The sequence below is a fragment of the Amblyomma mixtum genome, chromosome 3, assembly GCF_055824585.1.
Source record: "Amblyomma mixtum isolate Tamu chromosome 3, ASM5582458v1, whole genome shotgun sequence".
NCBI lineage: Eukaryota > Metazoa > Arthropoda > Arachnida > Ixodida > Ixodidae > Amblyomma > Amblyomma mixtum.
In genome coordinates, this window is record NC_143014.1 from 379,135,454 (window position 1) to 379,153,449 (window position 17,996).

The 17,996-nt window shown below is 47.2% G+C and overlaps 2 pseudogenes; both read left to right on the forward strand.

Annotated features, from left to right (window-relative positions):
* The first annotated feature begins 12,312 nt into the window (after nucleotides 1-12,312).
* LOC149356941 (uncharacterized) lies at nucleotides 12,313-15,958 on the forward strand (annotated as a pseudogene).
* Nucleotides 15,959-16,129: 171 nt separating this feature from the next.
* On the forward strand, nucleotides 16,130-17,208 carry LOC149356942 (uncharacterized; annotated as a pseudogene).
* The last annotated feature ends 788 nt before the right edge of the window (nucleotides 17,209-17,996 follow it).

The window sequence follows — 17,996 nt, forward strand, 5'->3', positions numbered from 1 at the left end:
GGAACGTGCCAAGTCATTTGACATCGCTTGAAACATTCTGCGCCAAAAGTGCGGCCCCCATATTTTATTGAAATGTTCGCTATACTGGCACATATACAACGGATCGAAACTATAGGTACAAATTAGAGGTGCACAGAGGAGGAATCTGAACTCGTATTTCTACAGCTGGAACTAGATCTACACGTTCCGAGTGTTCTTGGAAACTTCGAATTATCGCCCTGGCGGCCGATTTCTCTAATTTAAACCGGATTAACGTCGGGCTATCGCCTTTTTATTAATTCCCTTAACGCTGTAAAGATCCTGCGCAGGCTGTCATCAGCGATCAGAAATTGACATCCTGTCCAGCGAATCGCTCTCTGTGCCAATCCAGCCGAGTAGTTGATACGCATGGTATAAATATCCTTAAGGAAGTGGCAATGTTGCCAGCAGCCGGCAGAATACCCGAAAATGAGGATGCCAGCCGTGTCGTCTTATTGGCTCGCTGGCGTCACGTGACGTGCGCAGCTAATGTAAGGAGCACGAATACATTGTTACGTTCCTCACGGCCAAAGCCTTTAACAGCACATATTCGCAGCCATGACTGTCCGTCCGTCCGTTACATATTGAAGTGAAAATCATAGCTAGTCGTTACTAGTCCAAGTCATGACTAACTAGTCATTAACCAGTCATCGACTAATTAGTCATGACTAGTTCGTCGTAAACCAACCATATCTAGTTGATCAATCGTGACTAGTTAGTCATCAACAAATTAGTCATGACTAACTAATCATTAACCAGTCATTAATAGTTAATCATTAACCAGGCATGACTACTTACTCATCAGATGCATAAACAGTAGCAGCCAAAGTTGCGTGGAAAGGCTTTCGCCTCGCGCATTTCAGATCGTCAAAGTGCATGGAGCCCTTAAAGAAGGCACCATCTCCTTTGTTCGTTCACCTTCTTCTCATCCCTCCCCTCACGGCGCGGTTGGGGTATCCGCCAAGAAGTCAGGCAGTACGCAATTCCCTTTCCTGAAGTATGGTTGCAGTTTAGCTCAGCTAAGCGTGGTTGAGCGAAAAATTTGCTTTCGACGAGGGCTGTGAATTTCTGTCTTTTGCGTCCCCAAAAGTCGTGCAAATCCACTGTCACAGAACCGATGGAATGTAGCACTATATTCGTGCTTCTTAACTTTGCTGCGCATGTCTCGTGACACCAGCGAGCCAATAAGACGACGCGGCCGGCATCCTCTTCGGCTATTCCGCCGGCTGCCGGCAACATAGCCATTTCCTTGTACTGACATCACACAGCACACGGGCTTCTTGAATTTCGCCTCCATCGCCACACACAACACGAAAGCAACGAAAACATTGGCTAAAAGTAGCCTGGGTGCTTACGATTCTTCCACGCATTCTTCCGAGCTGCTCGTGGCAGCCAGCTGCTTGTCCATGCCGTTGCGAGTCCCTCTCACGAGTTCCTTCGTGCCAAGAGTGCTGCGAAATGCAACGTTGCAGGTTGAGGAATAACGAGACAAAATAATGAAAAGATGCATTGCACGCGCTATCGCACAAGGCACCCAGGCGGATTTAATGAAAAGAGCTGCAGTCAAAGGTAAAAAATCGCTCAATGATTAAGATAAACGGTACTGCGAAATTTGAGCGCATTTGTCGATGTATTTGAACGATACTCGATAGCATAAGGAAAATGCAATGCCAAAGGGCGGCGGCGGCGTTTGGCCGCGGAAAAAGTTTGTTGACAAACAATGAAGAAGGGGAAAACCCCACCCTCTCTCCTCCCCTCTCACATGGGACGAGGCAACCCTAAGGGGGCTGCCCTTACAGGACAGAAGGACAGCCCTTGGAGGGCTATCCGCTTCCGGGCGTCGGTAATTATCCGGCGCTGATCAGCAGCAACGGAGTTGGCCAGGAGAGCCTCCCTGTATCATTCCGCCGAGATTGGGTATGAAAGCTGTGGGATGGTAAGGCACGTTAGGAGGACGTGAAGAAAGTCTCCCGGTTTCCCGCAGAAGTTACAGGAGGAGAGGAACTGATCAGGGCAGCGGCAATGAGGGAGAATAGGGTAGGGAGCAGTACGGGCCTGGAGTCGGCATCAGTGGGAGGCCTGGAGTAGGTTTACGGAGGGAGCCGGCGGTGCGTAAACGCGCCGGGTATCTCGGTAGTGGGTAAGGATATATCTGAAGGTAAGCAGACGCTCATGGGATGGCGGAGGGGGGTCCAACTCCGGCCCGTAAAGTGAGACCTCGGGCGAGGGAGTGGACCTCCTCGTTACCCAAGAGACCTGCGTGTGCGTGCCTCAACCAGCGCTCTCGCCGGAACTCGACCCTCCTCCTCCTTCATCTTCGCGCTCTCTTCGCTACCGCCGTACTTTCATCCGCTGCTGTGCTTCTCGTTCGCGCTGCCGCTTGCGCTGACGCAGCTCAACTCAGGAAGAAGTAGCGCTCTAAATGATTCCCAGATATCCTACGCGCTAGCCTTGACCATGTCACCAGATCTTATATTCCCCAGAGCCCCGAGCCCAGCCCCTGCTGTTACGACATGAAGAACACCTGTCAGGCTGCAGAAAACCCCTCGTAAAACGCGAACCCAAAGGCTGAGGAACGAGTCCTACGTGCAGACAGTGGACGCTCGCTGAGCAGTAGCAGGGAGGAGCTGCCAATTGTCTGGGTGTCAAATGCACCACTAAAGAGGCGAAAGCGTGCCCACCGCTTTAGTCTTGCGGGAATTTGGGCCTCAGGCTGCCGCCACTGCCAGCCATTGCGTCCTGCCGCCGACTTACGTGCCAGTTCCAGCCAGCTGCCACCAGTGCGCCTGGACCGAGCCGTCGAGCGAGGTTCGGTTCACCGCGAGCACCGCGACGTTCGTTGCGAGCACTGGCTCGTGCACGAGGCGAAATCACGGGAGCGCTGTATTTGACGAAGACAAAGAACAAAGCACACGGTGACAACAACATAAAATACGCTCTTTTTTAAGTTGGTCAAGTGCACAACCGCACAAGCAAGCCGTTCATATACCATGGCAGCTTGATGTCTGGCCCCAGTGAAAGTCCTTCGCGTCTTTTGTTCTGGTGTCTTGCTAATGTTCATATGGGTGGTTGGTTGGCTTCAAATGAAGATGCCACATACCAACTACGGGAGGTGTCCACGACATAGGCGCTGAATTGCTGGAAACAGGAGGGTTAAAGGGAGAAATATGAGTAGTAATTGGATATAGGCTGACACACTAAGTGACGCAACGACAGGGGACCTGTTAACTAGGAGATCGAAGACGGGACAATAGATTTATGTGCAAATTTGAATATAACGCATGTAATGTTTGAAGTTCGCACTGACTGAGAGCGGAGATGAGAAAGAAAAAAAACCTCTAGAATGGGAGTCTCAGTGTTTCCAGAAGGAAGTTTTACATAGCAGAGCCCACACTCTCGTTGCTTCTTCCAAGCAAAGGAGCGCCAATGGGAAGAACAAAAGCAGTGGACACAGGCAGACCGAACTTGTGGAACGGAATTGCTAGTAGACGCCTCCTCAAAGAAGAGAGGCGGCGGCAGAACAGCAGGTAGTGATCCATTGTCTCAGGTTCGGCAGTAAATGGGCAGAGTGGGGAAGCCGCCAGACGAGATCTGTGAAGGTAGAAATTTAGCAGAAGAACCCAGCAACCCAAAAGCGTGAAAGAGACCTCCAGTCTCTGCGAGCGCCAGTCTTTGCTACTCCAGTAATTCAGCAGATGCTGATATCCGGGAGATGATCTAAGAGCCGAGGCAGCAAATTCCTCAAACATTGTGTAGCTGCGGAAACCTGAGCGCAGCTGTGTATGCAGAATGTGGCAGGGCAGCACCAATTGAGCCGCAGGAAGAGGCCCTTGCTAAGGAATCTGCAACCTCACTAAATGAAATCCCTTGTGCCCCGGTACCCAAAACAACTGTACCGAATTTAGACGGAGCGCGATCAGGAACTTGAAAAGACGCGTAATCCCCGAGACTCAAGAGCATAAATTGATGTACCAGATGCTGTAACGACAAAGCTGAGGCGCATTGCAGAAAAGCCGCCGAGCATTTTAGGACTCCTAGTAGGCGAGAGTCACCGCACCATACGTTCTTTCGCTGCTGGACGACGCGCAGCCTCTCGCCTACTTTCCTCCCGCAAGGCCTGCCTGGCTTCTTGCACGGCTTCAGAAGCCGACGCACTAAGCCACATCCTTTGCAACAGAACGGCTGGTGCTGTCGTTAACTGGCGTACCATAGCGCCCGCAAATTTCTCTTTGAGATTAGCCTTTCTATTTTCTTATGATATCCCGTAGACCAAAGGCATTCGAGCACTGGAATATCAAGTACGTCAATTTTTGTCCTTCTTCCTGATAGCCCTATCCTCTGCGATATCGAATAGGATTCAGTAATTTCATCTACAGTATTTTGAATGCCCATGTTTTGTAATATTTCTAAACATTACTGCACAAGCGGTCACTTTAGGATATGGCAATTTAAAACTTATATAAATGCAGTCAAATTCAGCGATATGTTTCCAAATTCGTACGAACCGCATTGTGCCTTCTGCGGTGAAGTGGCTGAATTATACCGTATGGTATGGGCATGCCACAAAAACTCAGCTACACAAAGAATCAATAACCCTGCAACTGAGGACTGAGAGGCGGCGCTGTCCAGCTCATTCTGAAGGCCAGCATTCGTTGGTGAACCGGGCAAGAACAGCGGCCAAAGCCAATGGCTTCTGGAATGAAGGCCCGCCCAACCATTTTAAGCTTTAACCGTTTTTCTCTCTCGCTCTCTAGCGACTAGCTGCGACACAAAAGCCGCTTGCTCAGACCCTTGTTAATGCGTCACATAAAAAACCGCCGATATGCGAGACGAAAATAGGCTGATTGCTTGAAGGAGGTAGAGTGATCTTTTTACGTAATCACAACATGCCCTGATTGGTCGAAAGAGGTCACGTCACCTCGTGACGTCATGACAACATGTCCGGCGGGTTTTTGTTAGCAACCTGGTTTTTAGACAGCAGTCGTGATGAATAACAATAAAATTCGATGTACATAATTTCGGCACCGGAACACAATGGCGGATATGCGCTACTGCAGCTAGCAGTTCCAATATGACGGCTGATCGACCGACAATTCCAAAGAAACAAGGGAAAAACCTCAAATATCATGCTATCGAATTCCACTTTCATACCAAAAATTATTATATTGCGATCGCGGGAGCTAAATAGCATAATACAGTTTGAATACGCACAAAAAGCATAAGATAAGTAAAGCAGAACACTAGCTTTATTCATTTCTAGGTAAGGAATTGTTGCTCAAGGGAAACATCAGGCACAACTCGGAACAGCCACAGGTTTGGGAGGCAGATGACTTTCTTGCATGGTAACTGTGATAGACACGTGACTGTGCTGCCATATCCAAGTAGGCTTTCCTGTGTGAAAGCTCGTCTCATTTGGCATTCCAGCTCTAATATATTACCCACAATCATCAACATTGTTCGCACGTAGTGATTTATGATATTATAAATCTTCCGCTGTACCGTACACGAATCTTGCACATACAAATGACTTGCAAAATAGCGCCCACCTCTCGCTAGCAGAAATAAAAACTCACCTCGTGTAGCAGCATCCCCGTTTAAAAAACTAAGGCGGTTGAAGCGTCCCGATAGTTTATGCACCTTCATCACCTTCCTAATACCTCCGAAAAACAATGGTTACGGTTTGGTTTATTGGGGTTTAACGTCCCGAAGCAACTCAGGCTATGAGGGACGCCGCAGTGAAGGAGTCCGGAAATTTCGACCACCTGGGGTTCTTTAACGTGCACTGACATCGCACAGCACACGGGCCTCTAGAATTTCGCCTTCATCGAAATTCAGTCGCCGTGACCGGGATCGAACCCGCGTCTTTGGGGTCAGCAGCCGAGCGGCGTTACGAATCATTAGCTTTCTTGGGATGGCGTTGCGCACACGAACAAACGTACACAGGAAGAGGCAGAAGACAGAAAGAGCACAAACTATCAACTAGATTTATTGCTTTCGCAACAGAATATATATGCAGCATACACACGTGCAAAACAGAATAGGGAGAGGGAAAGAAAGGACAGGGGGGAAGGGGATATCAAGTCAGGCTTGCATAGGTCAGCGAAAGCTACGGATAAAATTCCTTTCCCTATCATATAAGGTGACCGAGGTATCGCAAATACAATCTCCGCCTTTTTCCCTGATGTGGAAAGCCTCTAAAAGTTCGCGGTCTATTTTGCTTTTGCTCTTGCCCAGAATCTTGATGTAATTGAGCATCGGCTCACAACCAGAGCGTGAAATGCAATGGGCAGGCAAGTTCGCCCCGTCTCTTTTTCTTACAGATAGAGCATGCTCCCCTGCGCGCTCATTTATGCAGCGTCCAGTTTGGCCGACATACACGCGTCCACACTTAAGCGGGATTTGATACACCACGCCCGTGGCACATTTGACATATTGTTCTGCATGTTTTATTGTACATGCGCTCCGTGGGGCTCCTTCCTCGGCGATCCTGGGGTGTAACCCAGCAAGCTTTTTTGGAGCGGAAAAAACCAGCGGAACACCATGCCTGTTTGCCACTTTTTTAAATTGTGGGCGACTTTGTGCATGTAAGGAAGCACCGTCGGCTTCGCACTCCGCAAGCGCTCAAGGTCACAGCTATGCTTGCCTTTCGTTGTCTTCTGGAGAAGGTTCTCGGCTACCGCTGTGATGAGCGAGCAGGGGAATCCGGCTGAAAGCAGCCTGGTGATCTGATTATGGAAGCTGGAATGCATTTCATGCTCGCATGATTTGGTTAAGGCTTATTCTAGGCACGAGTTTGCAATTGCTCTTTTCACAATCTTTTAATGTGCAGAATCAAATGGAAGTAGTGCTTTCTGTGCTCGAGGAGCATATTTCCAACAGACATGATGCGAGCCAACCTGCATTTTTATGTCTAAAAACTGCAATGAACCGTTGGTTGGGAGTTCGTGCGTGAAAACCAAGCCTTTGCCATGTTGTCCAAAAAGAGTTAAAACACTGCTAACTGAATCAGTGTAGGTCAGCGTTTTTTGTTTCGAAAAAACAATTAAAAAATCGTCAACATATCTAAAACACTTAAGAACACCGTGGTTAGTAAGCTCTACATTCAAGGAACGGTCAATAGCAGCTAAAAATATTTCGCAGAGGATCGGGGCGACACAGGATCCAATACAAATGCCTTGTCTTTGAATGTAAAAACTGTCTTTAAAAGAGATAAAGGTGGCTTGCAAATAAAATTCCAACAGGGACATGAAGCTATCTACAGAAACCCCAGCTGAGTTTTGGAACCCTATTTCACCAGAACACTCAATGCATTCTTTGACAGCCGCGAACAATTCATTATGAGGCACTGAGTAAAATAAATCTTCCACATCAATGGAAAAGGCGTAACCAATATTAGCAGTGGAATCCAAGAAACCTACTAATTCACCGGAGTTTTTTGTCGAAAAAGGGTCAACAATCTGTAAAGCACCAAGATGTTTTTGCAGAAACTGGCTAATTAACATCTGCCAAGAACCCTTCTCGCTTACAATAGTCCTAAACGGCACAGAGTCCTTGTGTGTTTTTGCCGTGAAGAAAACTGACAGCGCTTTCTTTTTGCAGTTGATAACCGAGCTTGCAAGCTTACACAAATCTAGATCTTTGCACAGCGCTGAAGCCTTGCTTTTGATCCTAGTGGCACTTGGCTTGACGCGTACGAAGTTCTTAGCGATAGCTTGTGCCGCTTTCTCGTTGAACGTATCTTCTTTTAGGACAACGAATCCTCCATTCTTGTCGGCCTCAAGTAACCGCAGGTTGTTATGCCTGAAGAAGGTAACTACGCTTCTAGCTGGGTCTTTGATATGCCTCGTGGAAGCCGTGGAAACAGTTTTAGTTAGAGCATCTACTCCCTCCAGGAGGCACCTCTCCCGATCCTCTCCGTTGGCCTTGCTTGAAATACGACGATTGAACGCCAACAGGTCGTGAGCTGGAACCGACGGCTCATAACTGTACTTCGGACCCTTGCTAAGAATGCCAGCCACCTCCTCAGGCAGCGCTACATCGTCCAAAACTATAAGGCTTCTTGGACTATCCGCCTTGCACGATGTTCTGGTGCAGGCTATGGCTTGCTGGAGGCACTTAGCCCACCAAAATTCAGTCATCTGAGCAGCGAATCTTCTGGCGGATCGTAACTTGATTTCCGCCAGCCATCCAGGGTCTAAAGCGTAACAAAGCGATCGCAAAAGGTCTTGAAACCTGCTTACTTGACGCCAAAGTTCAGATCTGATGTACCTGCTAATGCGCTTCAAAAGCGCCTGCGTGGACCTCATTGTCAGCTCAACTTGCCGCGCCAGGTACCTCGCCTTCTGCTTGCGGAAGGACTTCATACCTCAAGATGTAAGTGCGATGTTCGGCCTCCTCAAACCAAGAGTGGGCCTTTTGAAGCGCATTTGCAGGTACATCAGATCTGAACTTTGGCGTCAAGTACGCAGGTTTCAAGACCTTTTGCGATCGCTTTGTTACGCTTTAGACCCTGGATGGCTGGCGGAAATCAAGTTACGAACCGCCAGAAGATTCGCTGCTCAGATGACTGAATTTTGGTGGGCTAAGTGCCTCCAGCAAGCCATAGCCTGCACCAGAACATCGTGCAAGGCGGATAGTCCAAGAAGCCTTATAGTTTTGGACGATGTAGCGCTGCCTGAGGAGGTGGCTGGCATTCTTAGCAAGGGTCAGAAGTACAGTTATGAGCCGTCGGTTCCAGCTCACGACCTGTTGGCGTTCAATCGTCGTATTTCAAGCAAGGCCAACGGAGAGGATCGGGAGAGGTGCCTCCTGGAGGAAGTAGAGGCTCCAACTAAAACTGTTTCCACGGCTTCCACGAGGCATATCAAAGACCCAGCTAGAAGCGTAGTTACCTTCTTCAGGCATAACAACCTGCGGTTACTTGAGGCCGACAAGAATGGAGGATTCGTTGTCCTAAAAGAAGATACGTTCAACGAGAAAGCGGCACAAGCTATCGCTAAGAACTTCGTACGCATCAAGCCAAGTGCCACTAGGATCAAAAGCAAGGCTTCAGCGCTGTGCAAAGATCTAGATTTGTGTAAGCTTGCAAGCTCGGTTATCAACTGGAAAAAGAAAGCGCTGTCAGTTTTCTTCACGGCAAAAACACACAAGGGCTCTGTGCCGTTTAGGACTATTGTAAGCGAGAAGGGTTCTTGGCAGATTTTAATTAGCCAGTTTCTGCAAAAACATCTTGGTGCTTTACAGATTGTTGACCCTTTTTCGACAAAAAACTCCGGTGAATTAGTAGGTTTCTTGGATTCCACTGCTAATATTGGCTACGCCTTTTCCATTGATGTGGAAGATTTATTTTACTCAGTGCCTCATAATGAATTGTTCGCGGCTGTCAAAGAATGCATTGAGTGTTCTGGTGAAATAGGGTTCCAAAACTCAGCTGGGGTTTCTGTAGATAGCTTCATGTCCCTGTTGGAATTATTTGCAAGCCACCTTTATCTCTTTTAAAGACAGTTTTTACATTCAAAGACAAGGCATTTGTATTGGATCCTGTGTCGCCCCTATCCTCTGCGAAATATTTTTAGCTGCTATTGACCGTTCCTTGAATGTAGAGCTTACTAAAAACGGTGTTCTTAAGTGTTTTAGATATGTTGACGATTTTTTAATTGTTTTTTCGAAACAAAAAACGCTGACCTACCCAGATTCAGTTAGCAGTGTTTTAACCCTTTTTGGACAACATGGCAAAGGCTTGGTTTTCACGCACGAACTCCCAACCAACGGTTCATTGCAGTTTTTAGACATAAAAATGCAGGTTGTCTCGCATCATGTCTGTTGGAAATATGCTCCTCGAGCACAGAAAGCACTACTTCCATTTGATTCTGCACATTCAAAGATTGTGAAAAGAGCAATTGCAAACTCGTGCCTAGAATCAGCCTTAACCAAATCATGCGAGCATGAAATGCATTCCAGCTTCCAGAATCAGATCACCAGGCTGCTTTCAGCCGGATTCCCCTGCTCGCTCATCACAGCGGTAGCCGAGAACCTTCTCCAGAAGACAAAGAAAGGCAAGCATAGCTGTGACCTTGAGCGCTTGCGGAGAGCGAAGCCGACGGTGCTTCCTTACATGCACAAAGTCGCCCACAATTTAAAAAAAGTGGCAAACAGGCATGGTGTTCCGGTGGTTTTTTCCGCTCCAAAAAAGCTTGCTGGGTTATGCCCCAGGATCGCCGAGGAAGGAGCCCCACGGAGCGCATGTACAATAAAACATGCAGAACAATATGTCAAATGTGCCACGGGCGTGGTGTATCAAATCCCGCTTAAGTGTGGACGCGTGTATGTCGGCCAAACTGGACGCTGCATAAATGAGCGCGCAGGGGAGCATGCTCTATCTGTAAGAAAAAGAGACGGGGCGAACTTGCCTGCCCATTGCATTTCATGCTCTGGTTGTGAGCCGATGCTCAATTACATCAAGATTCTGGGCAAGAGCAAAAGCAAAATAGACCGCGAACTTTTAGAGGCTTTCCACATCAGGGAAAAAGGCGGAGATTGTATTTGCGATACCTCGGTCACCTTATATGATAGGGAAAGGAATTTTATCCGTAGCTTTCGCTGACCTATGCAAGCCTGACTTGATATCCCCTTCCCCCCCTGTCCTTTCTTTCCCTCTCCCTATTCTGTTTTGCACGTGTGTATGCTGCATATATATTCTGTTGCGAAAGCAATAAATCTAGTTGATAGTTTGCGCTCTTTCTGTCTTCTGCCTCTTCCTGTGTACGTTTGTTCGTGTGCGCAACGCCATCCCAAGAAAGCTATGCACCAACTCGCCCAGCAAGAAGTTCTTCTACATTACGAATCATTAGGTAGCTTGTATAAGGGTAAAGTACCACCCGAACTTGGGGAGTCAGAAATCCTTCGCATCACCATCCCCTTTTCCGCTCTCGATGAGCCCCGTCGGCAAGACCTTATGCCGGATTCAGGCGGAAGCGGATTGGAGATAGCATGACGCAGAACCCACAGCAATACGAAGTGAAAAAAAATCAGTTTATTAACATTGCTACAGGCTAAAGAATATTAAGGCGACTTCTGGACCAAGGCTTCGACGAAGTCTCCGCTTCAGTCAAGCAGCGAGAAGCACGAAATGTCGGGTACAATGGAAAAAGAATAACAAAAAAGGCGGATTAGGATTAAATAACAAGCACAGGTTACCGGACATGCAACTTTGCAGGATATACCGCAGTGTGAGCATACGTTTCCCTCAGCACAACTTCCCCACGACTGAAATAGATGAATCCACATGGAGCATGCTCACACCGAGGGTATTCTTACGCTCTCAGGCTAAGGATAAAGCGCACTTCGCTGCAGCTGTCGTGCATGAAGCCGACGTAACAAAGGAAAATAATAATAAAGCAGCGCATGAATACATAGCCAAGGCATCGACAGAAAATGTGTGCAAGCAGCTATAGTGCACTTACCATGCAAATGCAGCTTATTCCAAGGATTTTAAGCTCTCGTCGCTGTTTCCGAAGATTCCAGAAGTGCGTTATAGCTCGACAGACCTGTCTGGGAGATTCAGGGCTCGTATTTTCAAGTCGTAGTGACGGCAGTCGAGCGGTCAGGAAGACAGCAACACGACTTGCAAACTTAGCTATTTATTTGGGCTGACTTGCGCCAGTGAAAGAACTGAACAGCACGACAGGGCGTAAGCAGAAAACGTGCTTGTCAGTTGTCGATCTACGAATGCCCGCCGCTCTCTGCATAGTTCAACTTAAAGCCGTCAAGGAAACTTCGAGGTAACCGGTCAAAATCAACTACAGCAATCTGGAAAAACGTAGATGCACTTCGTCATGGCAGTCATGAATCGAGATTAGTCCGGTAGCTTCACGCGTCAAGAACAAAAATGATAACGCCCCGCCCCGTTCCTGCGGCCTTCAGCACGAACGAACGAACACTGCAATGATACGTGGCAGTATGATCCGATCGCGCTGCAAGCGGTGGAGCTGCCTTTCACGGCAAACTGCACAGGCAGAAGCGTTGACAGCGAAGCGCTGGAAGAGCGCAGGCAGCTGGTCGAAGTCGTTCTCCAGGCTATCCAGAAAACTCCAAGACGTCTCGCTGGTTCACTCCTGCAACTCATTAGCAAAAAGAGCGCCTTCCGCGTCACCAGTGCTTGACGGGAACTCCTCGGAATCATCGCGCCCGCCTTTGTCATGATGCCTGCAACCGTCAGAGAATTGTAGGCTCCGACGGCAGCGAGAAACAGATTCTTCAACGGAGATTTTCTTTGGTCGCAACGGCGGACAGAGAATGGATCAGGACCCGGAGCTGATCACTGATGCGTCGCACGAGTACGTGCAAGGAACTGTGGAAGACACCCACGAACTGGACGGATTTGACTGCTCCTGGGAATCGTGCCGGAATCGTGCCGGCTTTTCGGCAGTGGCGTAGACGACCGTGGTGTGTCCTGGAGCATCAGGTCGTCGACGCTGCTTACCCACTCGCTGTAATAACGGGGGTCCTCCATGCTGTCACCTGCGAATCAAGGAACCAGAATTGAGGCTTACAGAGACGCGCACCGCCGAAAATCTTTCACTGCTACTGTGAGTCAGCTATGAATATGTACCGATTATACTTACTGAAGCACAGAACGAAGCCTCTTAGTCAGGAGCGTAGTCCAACGAAGACGTACGATAAATTTTCAGTGGGCAGCCACTCCAAAGCGTTTGCAGGCGACTGGGTACTTCTCTGCAAGACGCGGCCTTTTATACACCGTTTACAGAGAGCAGTTTGCTTAGTTGGTGCTCGCGGCGCCACCGCCGTCTCGACATAAGTGGCCTACAGGATCTCAGACGACAGCAGCTGGTGCCTACGGGCTGCTAACTTCGCCGCTGTATCCGCATCGCTTTGCGGCCAAAATGTGGAAAAGTAGAGGCAAAACATGTTCCGTGTTCGGTTGCAAGAACTGCGACGAAGATTTGAAGGCTGGGAACATATCTGCTTGCGAAACACACGGGCCTCAACATCACGAAGATTGTCCGCGATGCACAGATTTCCGCAAGGAGAGAAGAACAAGTTGATTCGACAGCATTAGATCGCTAACCTGCAGACGAAAGACTTCTACCCCGGCTAATCGGCTAGGGTGAGTACACAGGATAAAAGTGAAACTCCAGTTGCTCGGGTCGTTGGTTGACGGTACCTGCAACGCCGGCAGCCGTCAGTGATCGCACCCTCAAGCCGCTGTTGAAACGAATTTCTGTAGACGGTCTGACGGGAGGTTTTGGTTTGCTAGTATCGTTTCAGTCACCTTGCATTCAATGTTAATCTGAGAGTAGGGTAGTATGACATGGAGCCTGCTCTTTTAATGGTAAATATAATGTAATCTAGGACCGAGCTAAACGGGCTGATGTGCATGTCCGCATTTAGTCGGTGCCTTTCGAGTCGGCTGTGCGTTCGCGCTTGAAGCGTAAACCAGTTTCACTGTAAATACCTTATCTCTACCTTCTCGATTCTAAATATTTACGCGAACATGCCTTGCTGGCCGCATTTCATTTTCGCCACAACGGGGAGATGCGAGTGTTTGCGCACGTGAGATAGGATCCGACCAGAAGCTTTCCAGGCATTGTTTTGGTATTTTTTTTGTTAATGAATTTTGGCATCGCACAGCCGATGAATGCTGTTGAGCTATTCTTGAGTGGGTGCAGACGCCGGTTGAAAACATTTCTTGTGTGCCCCGGTTTATAGAAAACAAAACTTCTCAAATATGCATTGAGAAAATATTATGGTGAAATATTTTTGAAGAACACAAAGCAGAAGTGCAGTGCCTGGACAGTTGCATGAAATCGACATATTACATGTTTAGTTAGAATGAACATATTACATATTTCCTTCAGTGTGTGGTGTTTGACGTAGTCCGCTTGCACTGGTTGTCAGAACTTAATATGGCCTTCATACACATGTTTTGCAGGTATGTTCAGTTCATTTCATTGATGGGCGTCTCATTAAAGACAATGCATACCCAACACTGCACCTTGGAACACCGGTATGGATTTTGGAGTTTGTTCTGAACTGCAGTTTATTTATTCTTTTGTATTTTCATACTGTGCAGTTCTTTACACTGTTCACCACAAGGGAACAGGGCACGACGGGGGCACGACGTCACAACTTTGGAGCCAGGGGCGTGCTTAACAGCTCAATCTTTGTCATGCAAGGAAAGGGGCATGCAGCATTCATTAGGCGAGCAAGATGAAGAGAGTGCTGCAGCTTATGATCACCTGCCCATCAACACTGCAACAGAGGATCTGTCACATAGGTACAGTAAAGTGGTGTGAATTATCCTTTATGGTTACGTGCTTTTATGCTAGTCTGTCTTATGTGCAAAACATGCACGTTTGCTTTCACTAATTATATGCAGAGTTTAATCCTGTGGTATGCTACGGATATTGCTGCCTTACCTGAGAGTGTGCTGCACTTAGCAGTGCTTTCTTCATTCCAAGTGAATTTTGCATCCTTCATGTCGCAAATAAGGTGGTTTTTGTGCCATAGAGTGAATGAAGTAAACAAATATGCAGCGATCTCGTCAGCGGGGTAGCACGCCGTCTACAATTTTTGTGCAAATATAGTTTGCCACCATTAATGACATCATTTTTTTTTACAATTTCAAGCGTAATATGCACCTTCGAAATAGAAATTAGACCCACAATCGTTCATAAGTTGCATAAATTTATTGTTGCTGTTTCCATAATAACACCTCTACTAGTATTTTGCACTTGAGAACTGTCTTCGTCAATGCTTGAAGATGCATTTTTGGTAGTACTGTTTCATTTGCGTGGAGAAAAAAGAATAGCGTGTGAAAGGGTTAAGGATTTCAACAGCAGAATCTGTTTACAAATAAAGTTGCTGCTGTCATGAAATGCTCACTGTGAGCTTCCTTACTAGCTTTGCCAACTTTGGCATCGTCATGTTCAATTAGCATTAAAATTTCTTGCAACCGCTCATATACGACCAGCCTAGTTACAATTCATGGCTTCGACCCAGATTGTGCATCTCATTCTGCCATGAGCGCAGGAGTTATGCCTATTTCTGCAGGCGTACACAATCTGCATTTCAATAAAGCAATTACCATCTTTTTATTCTTTTTTCCATCAGATTCCGGTTGCCACATGCAGCTATGTATGTTTGGAACTTAGCTTTTTTTCACAATGCTTGGGGTTTCCTGCTGTGCAATTTGAAACGAAAAGCAATGCACATGAGAGCAGCCTTGATTTCAGTCAGTGTATGTACAGCAATTCCAGTGCACAGGTTCATCGTCTGCTGTAAGCTGCATTACAGCATTTTTGCTGCATTAGCAGTGTTTAACGGGCTACTGAGAACAACTCTGTATATTTTCGGCCAATGATGGTGACCCCTGTATTTAGTTTTTTTCCCATTCATAAAAGCTCAGTGTTCGCTTATCATAATCTCTTTGTGATTAGAACACAGTACCTTATCGATAGAGGCCAATTTTAATTTTTCCTCAGTGTCCCTTTAAAGCTTTCAGTACCTCTGCAAGTTGCTACAGGAGTGCGATGCAGCCCACATTTATACAGTCAGAACACTCAAGTCATATCCCTCTAGTGTAACCCTTGCATAGCATGGTCATTTTATCCTGTGTGCCTGTTAGCGCAGACCACCGTGCTAAATATTGTCTCACTTTCCTCCACATCCTTCGTTGTGCAGGAGAGAAGGAGCTCAGAATCTTGTTGATCGCTGCTTGGCCTGTGGATGTAGTTGAAAGATTGCCGAAATATATGAAAAAGCAACTCAAGTGGAGGAGCCAGCGGTTGTTCATGACCATGTGTATGCAACCACTCGCGAGCAGGCCCCAGTCACTGCAGACAGTGCTCTCCAGACTATCTTCAGTGCATACTCAACTCTTTCTGTCACTTCCTATTCTTTACAGGTCTGTCAAAAGTAGCATTTGACGAACTGGTTCACACTCTTTCCACTATTGTGAAGAGCCCTTTCACCATGCCCTTTTAAAGAACCCCAGGTGGTCGAAATTTCCGGAGCCCTCCACTACGGCGTCTCTCATAGCCTTAGTCGCTTTGGGACGTTAAACCTCATAAACCAAACCATAAACCAAACCTTTGAGGGCCAAATCCTACTTACACTGATGCGGCTGCGTCTTGGCCTATTGCTTAATGACCTCGCCTTACGTTTTGGTGCATCCACGGCCGCCATTAGCAGGATTTTCTGCTTCATTCTAACAGAACTTGCAAAGTTTACCAGAGAGTACTTTGTGTTCTGGCTGCCAAGAGCAATAGTTTGGTTTGGTTTGGTTTGGTTTATTGGGGCTTAACGTCTCAAAGCGCCTGAGGCTATGAGAGACGCCGTAGTGAAGGGCTCCGGAAATTTCGACCACCTGGGGTCTTTAACGTGCACTGACATCGCACAGCACACGGGCCTCTAGAAGTTCGCCTTCATCGAAATTCAGCCGCCGCGACCGGGATCGAACCCGCGTCTTTCGGGTCAGCAGCCGAGCGCTGTAGCCACTGAGCCACCGCGGCGGGGCCCAAGAGCAATAATATGGAGCACACTGCCCAATGTTTTTGAGGAAAATTACTCCGTAACTTGTATTGTGGACTATTTCGAAATTTTCATTGACAGACCTGGGCAGCTGCACAGGAGAAATATAACTTAGTTCCTACAAATCGCACAATACGGCCAAAATTTTTCGTCATTGCACGAAGTGGGTTTATTAAGTTTATGTCAAAACCGTATAGTGGCCGTGCAAGCGATCGTTTCATCACTTTTGACAGTGGTTTTTTAGGCTACCTGACGCAAGGCGATGAAGTCCTCGCTGACCGTGGCATTAACATAGGTGACCTGCTGCCACCATGTGTCAAAGTTTCACTCACAAGCTTTTCCAAAGGCCGGCCGCAGATCTGTCGTTCAGAGGTAGTAGCTTCGCGTCGCCTGGCAAGACTTCAGATTTATGTTGAGCGATCAATTAGGCGTCTCAAATGCTTCAGGATTTTGAAGCAATTCCCTGCTAGTATATTCACAAAGAAACCCATAGCAAATGATGTACTTGGTGCCATCGCTGGGCTCTGCAACCTCCAACCAAATCTGATTAGAGATCATGGTGATGCATCAGAGCCTGGTGCTCAGGCACCGTCGCATCCAAGCAAGCATCTGGAAGTGGTAGAAAACACACCTGAATGATGCATCGAGATTTATGTGGAGTAGCCACATCTTCTAGTCATCTCTTGCTTTTGTGCACCTCCCATGTTCTCTGTTCACTGAGTAACGTCACTAATGTTCTCTGCAAGAGAAAGGCTCCTCAAACCTGCATTCAGTTAAATCTTCTGGGCCAGCTGTAGCCACCTTACCCCTGCAAACTTGCCAATCAGTTTCAACTAGGATATCATTAAATTGCATTTATTCCCTTAACCAACCTACTCGATTCATATCTATATCCATAGCTCGCATTGCTCTCAATTTATTTTAAGCATTTTCATTGGCTTCAGAGTTTCTGCCCCATAGGTAAGCACTTTCAAGATACAACGAATTACCTCCTCTAGCGTGCTGGTGTACTGGCAGGCTCCTGTTGATGACCTAAAAATATCTTTCAATATATATATGCTATTCAGGTATTTTCCGAGCTATTTCACTAACGGCTCCGAGCTATTTTTGCCGCTACAAACAACTCACTTTCGAGCCTTCTTCCATGCCATCCGATTACTGAAGTGTTTGCCAGAAATTTCAAGTCCGCTAGCTTACGTCCAGGAAGAGCAAACTCTAAAGCACTCTTTCTCCTTGAGGAACTGAAGTTGGAATCATTTGAAGAGCACGTTTGAGCTACCAAGATTGACGTTCTGAGCCTATTTCATTGTCTGGATGGTTGTAAAAATATGTTCTTCCAGCTTGACACCTTCGCTGTTGAAATTTTGCTTTCCCTCTGAAGGGCTATGTAGTCCATTCATTCCCTTCAGAAATTGTCTAATGCTTTT